The 16,397-nt window shown below is 45.8% G+C and overlaps 1 protein-coding gene across 1 annotated transcript in view; it reads right to left on the reverse strand.

The window, feature by feature from the left end:
- Nucleotides 1-276: 276 nt before the first annotated feature.
- Nucleotides 277-16,397, reverse strand: part of LOC142193901 (twist-related protein 2-like) — a 50,496-nt gene continuing 34,375 nt past the window's right edge. Inside the window, exon 3 of the mRNA XM_075262916.1 lies at nt 277-589. The gene's annotated coding sequence lies outside the window, so the exon portion shown is untranslated. The remainder of the gene's footprint in view (nt 590-16,397) is intronic.

Genomic DNA, 16,397 nt, shown 5'->3' on the forward strand with positions numbered 1-16,397 from the left:
ACTGTTCTCTGCTGAAGCTTGGCCTAGAATATAATGATCACCCTCTTTTAATATCATATGATGTATGCAAGAAAGCCATCCATAAATGTAATGCAAGAGCATTCAGGTCTTGGAAGAACTGGATGAGAAATGACTAGAGTTGCAAGGTAGCTGATCCTTCCTTGAGATCCTTCCGAAGCTAAAATTAAAAAAAAAAAAAAGAAAAAAAAAGAGCATTTTGATTTTTGCAGACTTTACATAGAATTGAAGGCTCCATTTGGATTAGTTTCATGTTTCTTTTCCTGAATAAATAACTTCCACAGGGTTTCTTTTAAAGTGGTTTTATGTCCACAGTTGACTTTTACATTTGTGGAGTGAAAAGGTCAGCCGCGCCACGGTTTTTCCAGCTGAAACGTGACACGTGTTAGACGTCACAAAACCTTTTCTAGTGTAGGTCTTCCAGAAGACTATCCCAGTTGACTGGTTGTAGCGTTCATTCACATATCTACTGCACAGCTCTCATGCTGTCAAGAAGAGGTGCAAGTTGAAGCCATCAAATGGAACGGAGGACCTTCTCTGGTAGTTCTTATGATGGCCACTCTTGGCATACCTGTTAAAAGAGGACAATATAGTGAATAAACTTTCTACACAAATATGAGCTATCGGGGCACTATCGGAGGTCCTTCCTCCCAACCGCGATCGGGCTACATAATGTACATCAGATCAAACGAAGATCACTCCACACAGAGAACTAAATGATCCTGCAGTCTTCCTTCTTCTTTCTTCTCTCCCTTAGCTGCTATGGACTCCTAATATATTTTCTTTTCCCAGCATATGTGTGTCTACTTATGTAATATATTACTGTTTTATTATCATGTATCTGTATTACTATGCTGCTGTAACATACTGAACTTTCCCCATGGTGGGACTATTAAAGGATTATCTTATTTTATCTTATCACTTACTCATTGTACATGTTCGAGGTCTACTTGTCTGGTGGAACATCCATTGGTTAGCTGTAGACAGCAGAGGAAAATAGCTGCAAATGTTCAATTTCCCTACAGCACCTCTACTGACTAAATGAGGAATTGCATGTTTCACTTTACAGTCAATGGACTGTTTGTGTAATAGACAGACAAGTCAGGCCCTCCAGGGAGAGAGACCCTCTTTGTAGCTACACCTTCTGGGTAATTCATGGCGGTTACCTATAAGTGTCTACTCTATAATGGGTGTGTTAGTATCTAATCTATGTAACACCCACACTAAATATATGTATGTTAGTATCTGAAATATATATATTTTTTTCTAATCTGGTGATTATTTCCCTTTAACTATAGTTACATGAAAAATTTTAAAAATTAAAATCCTTAAAAGATTACTTTACCATAACAAATGTTATTTTTAGGTCCATTTTCCAAGACACATGTCTTATAAGGTATATGAAAATGTCTGTTGTAAACCAGACAGCATTTTATTCAGTCTTCTTTGTCCAAAGACTATGGTTAACTCAAGACTTCCAAGTATATGTCATTTTGTTATTACAGAATATCTGTGCCAAAATAGCTTCTAAAAGAGAATAGTGTAGTATCTGGTTGTACTTTTTGGTTCTTTCAGAGCTCCTGGAAGGCTATGAACATGCTTGAGATTAGTGTGGGTTGGTAGGTGTGGATCTGTGACGCATCTACTTTATAAGCCAAAACTTTTCTCATGACTCTGCTTATTGAGATTTACATTTTACAAGCGACAGGAGGTCACATATTATTTTACATTGGTTTACATTCAGTTTTTCCCACCATAGAGTCACAAAGAACTTATATGAACATCAGAATAAATCTGAAAGCTTCATAAAAGCAAAAGGCTCGACTCACACCTGCGCCCGCTCTCCATTTGGGGATTCTGTCCCTGAAGAACGGAAAACCCGAATGCTAGTGTGAACCTAGTGTTAAATGTATACCCAGTAGGGAGAATTTAACATTTCCTGTTTGTACAAAGCTTTTTTGGGCCACAAGTGTGCCTTAATTACTGAGGCCCAACTGATTTACGAAAACTCATGCCAGTTCCTTGGAACGCCATTTCATTAGAATGGAAATGTATACCAGTTCCTACCTGGCGTAGATTCATATTCTGGCACCTCTTTATATATCACCAGTCAGGTAATTTATAGGGTTAAGTGATCGGGATCGGGAAAGATCGGATCCCGATCAGTGATCGAGCAAATGTCACGATCACAATTGGGATTGACTGGAAAGTGATCAGAAGTCAGATTTTAAAATCGATCCTGAAATCTCAAGATCAACTCAACTGTAACATCTCTGCCTGTTCGGGAATCTGCACCGCCCTCTGCTCGCGTGCTGCGGCGTAGGAGGCGTGTGCAGTTTGGTTCATGGCTTAAAGTTTTTGGTCGCACTGTGTGAACACAGCTCTACTACTGTGATTGTATTTGCACCACACCCGTCTTCTGCCCTTGTTTGTCTCTGCTCCTCTAATGGTTACACTAGCCTTGCCCTGTGATTGACAGCTGCCTTCCTGTCAACTCCATGGGCGGGTTCTTCCACCCTATTTAACCTTGGTTCTCATTCACACCATTGCTTGCTATTGCCTTGTGCATTCTCGCTCTGTACTGTCACTATTTTTGCTTGCATTTCTTATCCTTGACCTTTGGCTTTCCCTACTGACAATTCTTTGGACTCCGATTTGGTACTGCATCGCTCGACTGTTACTGACCCTTGGCTAGCTGACCTTTCTTTGTTGTTGTCCGTCTTATCTCCGTTTTGTGTTTCACATATACAGGGAGGGAACGTCTTTGTGGTTGCCGCCTATTACGTAGGATAGGGCCTGGCAATAGGAAGGGACAGTTGGGGGCGTCAGCTTAGGGCTCACTGTCTCTTGTGTCCCGTCCCAGGGTTCCATAGCAATTCCATAACATCAACCCAAGTAATTTATTAAGACATCAGTCTTAATAAATTTGCCCCAGTGTCTCGCTAGTACATATACAACTACTGCACCTCTAAGAAGCAACCTAAGGCCTCTTCCAGACAGCCGAGGCTGAGATCAATGTGTTTTTTCAGGATAGCAGACTAACCCATTCATTTCTATGGGTCCATGCACATGACTAAATAATAATAATAATAAATTTTAAAATCCGATTTCCGATCATTTTCCAGCTGATCCCGATCGTGAAATTTGCTCAATTCACGATCGGGATCCGATCTTTCCCATCCCGATCGCTCAACCCAAATGGTGATGTGTGCAGGCCGACAGTCCAGGCCGCAAAATATAGAACAGTTCCTATTCCTGTCCGATTTTGCAGCCCTGCTTCCATGGCTCCTATTCATTGAATGAAAGGGGCCACGGTAGCGCGGCTGGTGCAAGGGCAGCACACCAGGGACACGCGGATTTCACCCATGTGCTGCCCGTGCCTTTAATTCACAGCTGGCTGGAAGCACACGGTCATCTGTAGCCAGCCTAACAAGTTAAACATGTACCGAAAACATTGTAAATGGTAAAAATATCACTTCCGCTCTGCTGTAACGTACATTTAGTGGCAGGAGGGAGAGTTTTATCGCTTTTCAAAATAGTTTTCATAGATGGAATTATCTTGACAGATACAACAAATTGATCAATATGGAGCAAAATGACACAGGAAATTTATTTTTAAAGTCTGTTTTACTGGAGTCTTCATTGGTTTAACTTGCAGCGATTTGGCGCACTTATGTCCTGAGATGTTACGTATCAGCACCTTACCAAAGAGAGAGGGGAACAATTTTTGTGACTTTTCTAAAAAGTCGACAACTCAAACACTTTACAAAAGTGGTATTTTTGGAGTAAAGATCTAAAACATTGGTAAAAAATTTTTTTTTAATTTTTATTACAGCAAAAGCACCCATATGGCATTTGACATTCTGCAGTAGGACCTGGTGACCAGGTTTTGTGTTGGCTGTGAAATGTCGAATATTTGTACATATGCATTACAGCAATGAGTTAACAATCGTCTCTAAACATACGTGGGTGGGAGGCAAGCCTTGTAAACAGAGGAGATTTATCAAAAAGAAACGTCTGTTTATTACTAAGTTCCCAAAGCAGCGCCGGTGACCCTTTCAACATTTTGGCAAGCATTTAGAGCATTGTAATACTGCTTGGAAACATATGCTCAGCGAATATTCACTCACCAGTAATAAGAATTTAACAAGGAGAGTCAGATAAATTGTGTCCCAATTTGAAGGGAGGAGAAACTTGAGAGAACATTGGATCCCACATCAATGCCGATGACATCTTCACACACGTATGCATTCCTAGATCAGGGCTCTGAATGTCCTCTTTGGCGGCTTTACCAGTGTGACATCATATTGCATGCTTGCCCAGATAAAATAGGTTTAAAGGTTTATGGTAGGAATAAATTGTCAGATTGTAACTTTAGACATAGGGGTGGGTTCACACCTGCGCCCAGTCTCCGCTTTGCAGGTTTCCGTCTTCTGCCCAAGAAACGGGAAAGGAGATGGAAACCGGCAGTCAGTTTTCAAAGCCATTCACTTGAACTGGTTTGCAAAGTGACCGCCCGTGAGCGTCTTCTGCCTCTCCGCGGCTAAACCGTTTTTTTAACTGGACACAAAGTCGGACATGCAGGACTTTGTGTCCGGTTAAAAAAAAACGGTTTCACCGCGGAGACCAGAAGACGCTCACGGACGGACACTTTGCAAACTCATTCAAGTGAATGGCTTTGAAAACTGACTGCTGGTTTCCGTCTCCTGTCCAGTTTCTCAGGCAGAAGATGGAAACCCACAAAGTGGAGACTGGGCGCAGGTGTGAACCCGCCCTAAATGGCATTTTTAGATAAAGCATGTTATGAATATGATTTTAATGGTAGAGGTGCATGTATGGAATCTGTGCTATCACTACACATAGGGGCCATAGGTACTCCATGTTCTCCAGTATGCTGTCTCCATACTGTACTGTACCTACTGAGATATTCCTACTTAGATCAATGCTTCTATGGAAACCTGGCTCTGTAATTTGGCGTAAAATAAAACATGCAACCATATGAAATGTGACTCAGATAGTGGTACAGTATGGCCACATAGATTTCTGGGATAGCCTTTTTATAGCTCTATATTTTACTCATGTACATAAAACCTTGCCTATGCTTGAGGCCTAGCTGTCTTTCAAAGAGCTTTTGATTTTCTGGCAGGATTTGTGACATTAATAAATATAGCAATATATTTTATTAATGGATTTTGGCTCCTTTCCCTGGAATCCACTTCTGTCGCTTCTGTATTCTTTGCCTTATTACTTTCACTGACTTCTCACTGAAGTACAGGTGCATGAGCTAAATTGAGTTGGGGGGAGTGGGGTCAATTTAAACATAGTTCACTCACTGTAAAATGTAGAAAAGTGCCTTTGGAAGACAAGATTCTGATATCGTCAGCTAAAAACATAGTAATAACTGACCTAGTCTGTTTAAAGTGACCCCCCCCCCCCCCCCCCCGACTTATTTTCCCTGCTTTTTTTTTTTTTTTTAATGTAGATTGTGAGCCCCATATAGGGATCACAATGTACATTTTTTTTCCTATCAGTATGTCTTTGTAGAATGGGAGGAAATCCACACAAACATGGAGAGAACATACAAACTCCTTGCAGATGTTGTTCCTAGCAGGATTCAAACTCAGGACTCCAGCACTGCAAGGCTACAGTGCTAACCACTGAGCCACCGTGTTGCCCCCATTTTCCCTGCTTTATTAGAGCCCGCCCACCTGAACGCCAGTAAGAAACTAGTGAGAGAAAGGCCTAGTTCACACGGGGCAAGGGGGACGTATTTTGGTCCTGATTTTGATGCGGGAAGCCGCGTCAGAATAGGACCAAAATACACCTGTGGTGACTGAATGGGCCTAGTTCGGAGGGTGCTGCCACGAGGCGGACTCCTGGCTCCTTCAGCCGCGGAATCCGCTTGAAGAAAGGGTAGCTTGCTTCTTTTTTCTGTGAGTGGGAACATGGCGCTCACGGAAAAAAGTAAGCTAGCAGTCTACATAGACCTCTATTCTGAGGGGGAGGATTCTGACGTGGATTCAGCACCAAAATCTGCCCCCTCTTTCCCCGTGTGAACGAGCCCAAACAAGGAAAAGAATACAAAAGAGACAGAAGAGGATTTCAGCACCAGATTTCATGAAAAGGAATCAAAAGCCACTAATAGGAAATGACATCAGAATCTTCTACTAATACACCTCATACGTCCCCAGTGCTCCATTCCCTCCAGTCTACAGCACAATCGACAATCAAAAACTCCATGGCCACTTTCACCACTAGGGGACTGTTCAGGTCAATACAAGCTATAAACAAGTAAAGCTGGTCATACATTATTCGATAAAATTAGGCTTAAATGATGGTTTTGACCATTTAACCTGATCTTTGTTGCTAGACAAGTTGGATTTTTTGCTCCATTGTGAGCTGGATCTACACATGTATGGCATGAGCTACCAGTTACAGACGCTCTTTTACCACTTTGTTCAAGCACAAACCACAGGTTTTTTTTTTTTTTAATACATGCGTAATCTTCCATCTATAAGTCATAGCATGGTGCTGGTAGGATTGTTGATACGATACGATCTGATGTACAATTGATCGGCTGCATTCTGGTTGATCACAATCTTATGTGTATGGCCAACGAACTCCATTAAATAGATCACTTGTAGATCATAGTTTTATTAAAGCAAATAGTGAAGATTTATCAACGTTAAGGTTCACACTAGCGCCATGGTCTCAGTCATTCGGATCTCCGACACAGATGTGAACCCAATTTTACACTCAGATTTTTTTAAATCTGGCACACAATGTGTTAAACAGTAGAGATGAGCGAACAGTGTTCTATCGAACACATGTTCGATCGGATATCAGGGTGTTCGCCATGTTCGAATCGAATCGAACACCACGTGGTAAAGTGCGCCAAAATTCGATTCCCCTCCCACCTTCCCTGGCGCCTTTTTTGCACCAATAACAGCGCAGGGGAGGTGGGACAGGAACTACGACACTGGGGGCATTGAAAAAAATTGGAAAAAGTCATTGGCTGCCGAAATCAGGTGACCTCCATTTTAGACGAATAGTGGATTTCAAATCCGGGTCATATGAGAATGTGAACTTTGTGACTATGAGACAGGGATAGCTGTACAGGCAGGGATAGCTAGGGATAACCTTTATTTAGGGGGGAATGTTATTAAAAATAACTTTTTGGGGCTCTATCGGGTGTGTAATTGTGATTTTTGTGAGATAAACTTTTTCCCATAGGGATGCATTGGCCAGCGCTGATTGGCCGAATTCCGTACTCTGGCCAATCAGTGCTGGCCAATGCATTCTATTAGCTTGATGAAGCAGAGTGTGCACAAGGGTTCAAGCGCACCCTCGGCTCTGATGTAGCAGAGCCGAGGCTGCACAAGGGTTCAAGCGCACCCTCGGCTCTGATGTAGGAGAGCCGAGGGTGCACTTGAACCCTTGTGCACCCTCAGCTCTGCTACATCAGAGCCGAGGGTGCGCTTGAACCCTTGTGCACACTCTGCTTCATCAAGCTAATAGAATGCATTGGCCAGCGCTGATTGGCCAATGTATTCTATTAGCCTGATGAAGTAGAGCTGAATGTGTGTGCTAAGCACACACATTCAGCTCTACTTCATCGGGCTAATAGAATGCATTGGCCAGCGCTGATTGGCCAGAGTACGGAACTCGACCAATCAGCGCTGGCTCTGCTGGAGGAGGCGGAGTCTAAGATCGCTCCACACCAGTCTCCATTCAGGTCCGACCTTAGACTCCGCCTCCTCCGGCAGAGCCAGCGCTGATTGGCCGAAGGCTGGCCAATGCATTCCTATGCGAATGCAGAGACTTAGCAGTGCTGAGTCAGTTTTGCTCAACTACACATCTGATGCACACTCGGCACTGCTACATCAGATGTAGCAATCTGATGTAGCAGAGCCGAGGGTGCACTAGAACCCCTGTGCAAACTCAGTTCACGCTAATAGAATGCATTGGCCAGCGCTGATTGGCCAATGCATTCTATTAGCCCGATGAAGTAGAGCTGAATGTGTGTGCTAAGCACACACATTCAGCACTGCTTCATCACGCCAATACAATGCATTAGCCAGTGCTGATTGGCCAGAGTACGGAATTCGGCCAATCAGCGCTGGCTCTGCTGGAGGAGGCGGAGTCTAAGGTCGGACCTGAATGGAGACTGGTGTGGAGCGATCTTAGACTCCGCCTCCTCCAGCAGAGCCAGCGCTGATTGGTCGAGTTCCGTACTCTGGCCAATCAGCGCTGGCCAATGCATTCTATTAGCCCGATGAAGTAGAGCTGAATGTGTGTGCTTAGCACACACATTCAGCTCTACTTCATCAGGCTAATAGAATACATTGGCCAATCAGCGCTGGCCAATGCATTCTATTAGCTTGATGAAGCAGAGTGTGCACAAGGGTTCAAGCGCACCCTCGGCTCTGATGTAGCAGAGCCGAGGCTGCACAAGGGTTCAAGTGCACCCTCGGCTCTCCTACATCAGAGCCGAGGGTGCGCTTGAACCCTTGTGCAGCCTCGGCTCTGCTACATCAGAGCCGAGGGTGCGCTTGAACCCTTGTGCACACTCTGCTTCATCAAGCTAATAGAATGCATTGGCCAGCACTGATTGGCCAGAGTACGGAATTCGGCCAATCAGCGCTGGCCAATGCATTCTATTAGCCCGATGAAGTAGAGCTGAATGTGTGTGCTAAGCACACACATTCAGCACTGCTTCATCACGCCAATACAATGCATTAGCCAGTGCTGATTGGCCAGAGTACGGAATTCGGCCAATCAGCGCTGGCTCTGCTGGAGGAGGCGGAGTCTAAGGTCGGACCTGAATGGAGACTGGTGTGGAGCGATCTTAGACTCCGCCTCCTCCAGCAGAGCCAGCGCTGATTGGTCGAGTTCCGTACTCTGGCCAATCAGCGCTGGCCAATGCATTCTATTAGCCCGATGAAGTAGAGCTGAATGTGTGTGCTTAGCACACACATTCAGCTCTACTTCATCAGGCTAATAGAATACATTGGCCAATCAGCGCTGGCCAATGCATTCTATTAGCTTGATGAAGCAGAGTGTGCACAAGGGTTCAAGCGCACCCTCGGCTCTGATGTAGCAGAGCCGAGGCTGCACAAGGGTTCAAGTGCACCCTCGGCTCTCCTACATCAGAGCCGAGGGTGCGCTTGAACCCTTGTGCAGCCTCGGCTCTGCTACATCAGAGCCGAGGGTGCGCTTGAACCCTTGTGCACACTCTGCTTCATCAAGCTAATAGAATGCATTGGCCAGCACTGATTGGCCAGAGTACGGAATTCGGCCAATCAGCGCTGGCCAATGCATTCTATTAGCCCGATGAAGTAGAGCTGAATGTGTGTGCTAAGCACACACATTCAGCACTGCTTCATCACGCCAATACAATGCATTAGCCAGTGCTGATTGGCCAGAGTACGGAATTCGGCCAATCAGCGCTGGCTCTGCTGGAGGAGGCGGAGTCTAAGATCGCTCCACACCAGTCTCCATTCAGGTCCGACCTTAGACTCCGCCTCCTCCAGCAGAGCCAGCACTGATTGGCCGAATTCCGTACTCTGGCCAATCAGCACTGGCTAATGCATTGTATTGGCTTGATGAAGCAGTGCTGAATGTGTGTGCTTAGCACACACATTCAGCTCTACTTCATCGGGCTAATAGAATGCATTGGCCAGCGCTGATTGGCCGAATTCCGTACTCTGGCCAATCAGCACTGGCTAATGCATTGTATTGGCTTGATGAAGCAGTGCTGAATGTGTGTGCTTAGCACACACATTCAGCTCTACTTCATCGGGCTAATAGAATGCATTGGCCAATCAGCGCTGGCCAATGCATTCTATTAGCGTGAACTGAGTTTGCACAGGGGTTCTAGTGCACCCTCGGCTCTGCTACATCAGATTGCTACATCTGATGTAGCAGTGCCGAGTGTGCATCAGATGTGTAGTTGAGCAAAACTGACTCAGCACTGCTAAGTCTGCATTCGCATAGGAATGCATTGGCCAGCCTTCGGCCAATCAGCGCTGGCTCTGCCGGAGGAGGCGGAGTCTAAGGTCGGACCTGAATGGAGACTGGTGTGGAGCGATCTTAGACTCCGCCTCCTCCAGCAGAGCCAGCGCTGATTGGTCGAGTTCCGTACTCTGGCCAATCAGCACTGGCCAATGCATTTCTATGGGGAAAAGTTAGCTTGCGAAAATCGCAAACTGACAGGGATTTCCATGAAATAAAGTGACTTTTATGCCCCCAGACATGCTTCCCCTGCTGTCCCAGTGTCATTCCAGGGTGTTGGTATCATTTCCTGGGGTGTCATAGTGGACTTGGTGACCCTCCAGACACGAATTTGGGTTTCCCCCTTAACGAGTTTATGTTCCCCATAGACTATAATGGGGTTCGAAACCCATTCGAACACTCGAACAGTGAGCGGCTGTTCGAATCGAATTTCGAACCTCGAACATTTTAGTGTTCGCTCATCTCTATTAACAATCTTTGCAGTTTTTTGTTATATGGATGCAAAATGTAAAAACTGTTTGTGAATGCAGTCTTAGAAATTTTTATAATTTTATATAATTTTTATATATTTTTACCTGTAGCTGTACTATGAGCCCCCCAATTGAGTCATTGGTGGGCCCTAGACAACGCAGTCTGACACTGGTTAACGAACAGGATAAGAAAACACGACACAAACTTTTTGCCAGTAAGCCCAGCCAATTTTTACAGGACCCACCGCCAACCTAAAGCACGTGATTCATAAATAGTACATACCTCATTTAAGGTCTTATTGTAGGAACTATTGTTTCCAGATTGGCAAGATCATAAGGGATAACTGTTTAATAGAGATGAGCGAACACTAAAATGTTCGAGGTTCGAAATTCGATTCGAACAGCCGCTCACTGTTCGAGTGTTCGAATGGGTTTCGAACCCCATTATAGTCTATGGGGAACATAAACTCGTTAAGGGGGAAACCCAAATTCGTGTCTGGAGGGTCACCAAGTCCACTATGACACCCCAGGAAATGATACCAACACCCTGGAATGACACTGGGACAGCAGGGGAAGCATGTCTGGGGGCATAAAAGTCACTTTATTTCATGGAAATCCCTGTCAGTTTGCGATTTTCGCAAGCTAACTTTTCCCCATAGAAATGCATTGGCCAGTGCTGATTGGCCAGAGTACGGAACTCGACCAATCAGCGCTGGCTCTGCTGGAGGAGGCGGAGTCTAAGATCGCTCCACACCAGTCTCCATTCAGGTCCGACCTTAGACTCCGCCTCCTCCGGCAGAGCCAGCGCTGATTGGCCGAAGGCTGGCCAATGCATTCCTATGCGAATGCAGACTTAGCAGTGCTGAGTCAGTTTTGCTCAACTACACATCTGATGCACACTCGGCACTGCTACATCAGATGTAGCAATCTGATGTAGCAGAGCCGAGGGTGCACTAGAACCCCTGTGCAAACTCAGTTCACGCTAATAGAATGCATTGGCCAGCGCTGATTGGCCAATGCATTCTATTAGCCCGATGAAGTAGAGCTGAATGTGTGTGCTAAGCACACACATTCAGCACTGCTTCATCAAGCCAATACAATGCATTAGCCAGTGCTGATTGGCCAGAGTACGGAATTCGGCCAATCAGCGCTGGCCAATGCATTCTATTAGCCCGATGAAGTAGAGCTGAATGTGTGTGCTAAGCACACACATTCAGCACTGCTTCATCAAGCCAATACAATGCATTAGCCAGTGCTGATTGGCCAGAGTACGGAATTCGGCCAATCAGCGCTGGCTCTGCTGGAGGAGGCGGAGTCTAAGATCGCTCCACACCAGTCTCCATTCAGGTCCGACCTTAGACTCCGCCTCCTCCGGCAGAGCCAGCGCTGATTGGCCGAAGGCTGGCCAATGCATTCCTATGCGAATGCAGACTTAGCAGTGCTGAGTCAGTTTTGCTCAACTACACATCTGATGCACACTCGGCACTGCTACATCAGATGTAGCAATCTGATGTAGCAGAGCCGAGGGTGCACTAGAACCCCTGTGCAAACTCAGTTCACGCTAATAGAATGCATTGGCCAGCGCTGATTGGCCAATGCATTCTATTAGCCCGATGAAGTAGAGCTGAATGTGTGTGCTAAGCACACACATTCAGCACTGCTTCATCAAGCCAATACAATGCATTAGCCAGTGCTGATTGGCCAGAGTACGGAATTCGGCCAATCAGCGCTGGCCAATGCATTCTATTAGCCCGATGAAGTAGAGCTGAATGTGTGTGCTAAGCACACACATTCAGCACTGCTTCATCAAGCCAATACAATGCATTAGCCAGTGCTGATTGGCCAGAGTACGGAATTCGGCCAATCAGCGCTGGCTCTGCTGGAGGAGGCGGAGTCTAAGGTCGGACCTGAATGGAGACTGGTGTGGAGCGATCTTAGACTCCGCCTCCTCCAGCAGAGCCAGCGCTGATTGGCCGAATTCCGTACTCTGGCCAATCAGCACTGGCTAATGCATTGTATTGGCGTGATGAAGCAGTGCTGAATGTGTGTGCTTAGCACACACATTCAGCTCTACTTCATCGGGCTAATAGAATGCATTGGCCAGCGCTGATTGGCCGAATTCCGTACTCTGGCCAATCAGTGCTGGCCAATGCATTCTATTAGCTTGATGAAGCAGAGTGTGCACAAGGGTTCAAGCGCACCCTCGGCTCTGATGTAGCAGAGCCGAGGCTGCACAAGGGTTCAAGCGCACCCTCGGCTCTGATGTAGGAGAGCCGAGGGTGCACTTGAACCCTTGTGCAGCCTCGGCTCTGCTACATCAGAGCCGAGGGTGCGCTTGAACCCTTGTGCACACTCTGCTTCATCAAGCTAATAGAATGCATTGGCCAGCGCTGATTGGCCAATGTATTCTATTAGCCTGATGAAGTAGAGCTGAATGTGTGTGCTAAGCACACACATTCAGCTCTACTTCATCGGGCTAATAGAATGCATTGGCCAGCGCTGATTGGCCAGAGTACGGAACTCGACCAATCAGCGCTGGCTCTGCTGGAGGAGGCGGAGTCTAAGATCGCTCCACACCAGTCTCCATTCAGGTCCGACCTTAGACTCCGCCTCCTCCAGCAGAGCCAGCGCTGATTGGCCGAATTCCGTACTCTGGCCAATCAGCACTGGCTAATGCATTGTATTGGCGTGATGAAGCAGTGCTGAATGTGTGTGCTTAGCACACACATTCAGCTCTACTTCATCGGGCTAATAGAATGCATTGGCCAGCGCTGATTGGCCGAATTCCGTACTCTGGCCAATCAGTGCTGGCCAATGCATTCTATTAGCTTGATGAAGCAGAGTGTGCACAAGGGTTCAAGCGCACCCTCGGCTCTGATGTAGCAGAGCCGAGGCTGCACAAGGGTTCAAGCGCACCCTCGGCTCTGATGTAGGAGAGCCGAGGGTGCACTTGAACCCTTGTGCAGCCTCGGCTCTGCTACATCAGAGCCGAGGGTGCGCTTGAACCCTTGTGCACACTCTGCTTCATCAAGCTAATAGAATGCATTGGCCAGCGCTGATTGGCCAATGTATTCTATTAGCCTGATGAAGTAGAGCTGAATGTGTGTGCTAAGCACACACATTCAGCTCTACTTCATCGGGCTAATAGAATGCATTGGCCAGCGCTGATTGGCCAGAGTACGGAACTCGACCAATCAGCGCTGGCTCTGCTGGAGGAGGCGGAGTCTAAGATCGCTCCACACCAGTCTCCATTCAGGTCCGACCTTAGACTCCGCCTCCTCCAGCAGAGCCAGCGCTGATTGGCCGAATTCCGTACTCTGGCCAATCAGCACTGGCTAATGCATTGTATTGGCGTGATGAAGCAGTGCTGAATGTGTGTGCTTAGCACACACATTCAGCTCTACTTCATCGGGCTAATAGAATGCATTGGCCAATCAGCGCTGGCCAATGCATTCTATTAGCGTGAACTGAGTTTGCACAGGGGTTCTAGTGCACCCTCGGCTCTGCTACATCAGATTGCTACATCTGATGTAGCAGTGCCGAGTGTGCATCAGATGTGTAGTTGAGCAAAACTGACTCAGCACTGCTAAGTCTCTGCATTCGCATAGGAATGCATTGGCCAGCCTTCGGCCAATCAGCGCTGGCTCTGCCGGAGGAGGCGGAGTCTAAGGTCGGACCTGAATGGAGACTGGTGTGGAGCGATCTTAGACTCCGCCTCCTCCAGCAGAGCCAGCGCTGATTGGTCGAGTTCCGTACTCTGGCCAATCAGCGCTGGCCAATGCATTCTATTAGCCCGATGAAGTAGAGCTGAATGTGTGTGCTTAGCACACACATTCAGCTCTACTTCATCAGGCTAATAGAATACATTGGCCAATCAGCGCTGGCCAATGCATTCTATTAGCTTGATGAAGCAGAGTGTGCACAAGGGTTCAAGCGCACCCTCGGCTCTGATGTAGCAGAGCTGAGGGTGCACAAGGGTTCAAGTGCACCCTCGGCTCTCCTACATCAGAGCCGAGGGTGCGCTTGAACCCTTGTGCAGCCTCGGCTCTGCTACATCAGAGCCGAGGGTGCGCTTGAACCCTTGTGCACACTCTGCTTCATCAAGCTAATAGAATGCATTGGCCAGCACTGATTGGCCAGAGTACGGAATTCGGCCAATCAGCGCTGGCCAATGCATCCCTATGGGAAAAAGTTTATCTCACAAAAATCACAATTACACACCCGATAGAGCCCCAAAAAGTTATTTTTAATAACATTCCCCCCTAAATAAAGGTTATCCCTAGCTATCCCTGCCTGTACAGCTATCCCTGTCTCATAGTCACAAAGTTCACATTCTCATATGACCCGGATTTGAAATCCACTATTCGTCTAAAATGGAGGTCACCTGATTTCGGCAGCCAATGACTTTTTCCAATTTTTTTCAATGCCCCCAGTGTCGTAGTTCCTGTCCCACCTCCCCTGCGCTGTTATTGGTGCAAAAAAGGCGCCAGGGAAGGTGGGAGGGGAATCGAATTTTGGCGCACTTTACCACGTGGTGTTCGATTCGATTCGAACATGGCGAACACCCTGATATCCGATCGAACATGTGTTCGATAGAACACTGTTCGCTCATCTCTAATTGTTAAATAACAACCACGTTATATGGACATATCGGCTGGTTAATACAAGGCACTTCTCTTTGTATGTAGTACAGTGAGTGCAAGGGATGTGGGATGTGTGCCATATGTCGTACCTAAAATATGGGCAATATGTTGGACATACAGTATTCAATGGTGTGAACATAGCCTCAGTTATGTGGAATACTTACTTATTGTACACGTACCTTCTATATGTGACTCTTGGGTCTAGTTGGCATTTTATAGACAATACAGTACTAAGTTTTCTGTTATTAGGCGTCATGCATTTTGGGGATATCCATTACAAGGGGACATCTACTTCTAGAAGAAGGCTTCACTGTTGTCAAAGACAAGTATTCTTTCTTGTAAGATCAGTGAGATTAGGGAACTCTCTAAACACAATGTTGTGATCGAACAAGAGTGTTTATAATAAGTAATATTCCGAGTTATAGGAGATACAGTAGATTTCTGAAGATAAGACACACTCCTGGGATTTATTCTAATATTCATAATTGGATTCGGAATGAATCTTTTGCCCTAATATGGGGCGTCTGCCTCATGGATATGGTGCTATTTTCATTGGACTCAATGCACCTATGTGACCATGTTACCTTTGTCTTCTGAGCACCTGGCTATGTTCTCCTGTTACCAAAGAATCATCAGATAATATTCTGAGCCTGCAGTGCTGAAAACTATTTACTCAACAATAAAGCAATTTCATCTATAACTCCATGCTAAAAAAGAAACAATCTAGAGATTTCTATTAATTATAGAGGTTATGTACATATGTACCGGCTGAGAAGGAACCCACGCCAAAATCTGCAATTCAACCATCAAACATTGCTGGTGTTATGTCATGCATGCTGTTTCTTTTTAATGTAATTGTATCCAAAATTAAAACCAGCTTTAGTGATTTGAACGCTTGAATTTTTCTAGACAGAAATATCTGGTTACAAATTATTATTTTTGTAATCATTATTATTACATATCATCGCTGTGGATTTAAGTCTATTCGAGAGGCTTATTTCTAGTAGTAAGAGAAGTGAGTTAAAGTAGTGATTATAAGAGTATGTACGAGCTACGATTATAAATTGTTCCCACCACCTATGAGCAGTGGGCTGATGGATAAACTGCGAAGAACCCAATAGCTGGACATGTTCTATGTCAATGTGATGATCAATGTATTGTAGACAATGAGCTACAGGATCTGGAAATTTTCTCAAACTCTCTTGGAGGTCTACTTTGTTTTTTGTTTTGGGGGCATTCACACTTACGCCTG

The sequence above is a fragment of the Leptodactylus fuscus genome, chromosome 2 (assembly GCF_031893055.1).
Source record: "Leptodactylus fuscus isolate aLepFus1 chromosome 2, aLepFus1.hap2, whole genome shotgun sequence".
NCBI lineage: Eukaryota > Metazoa > Chordata > Amphibia > Anura > Leptodactylidae > Leptodactylus > Leptodactylus fuscus.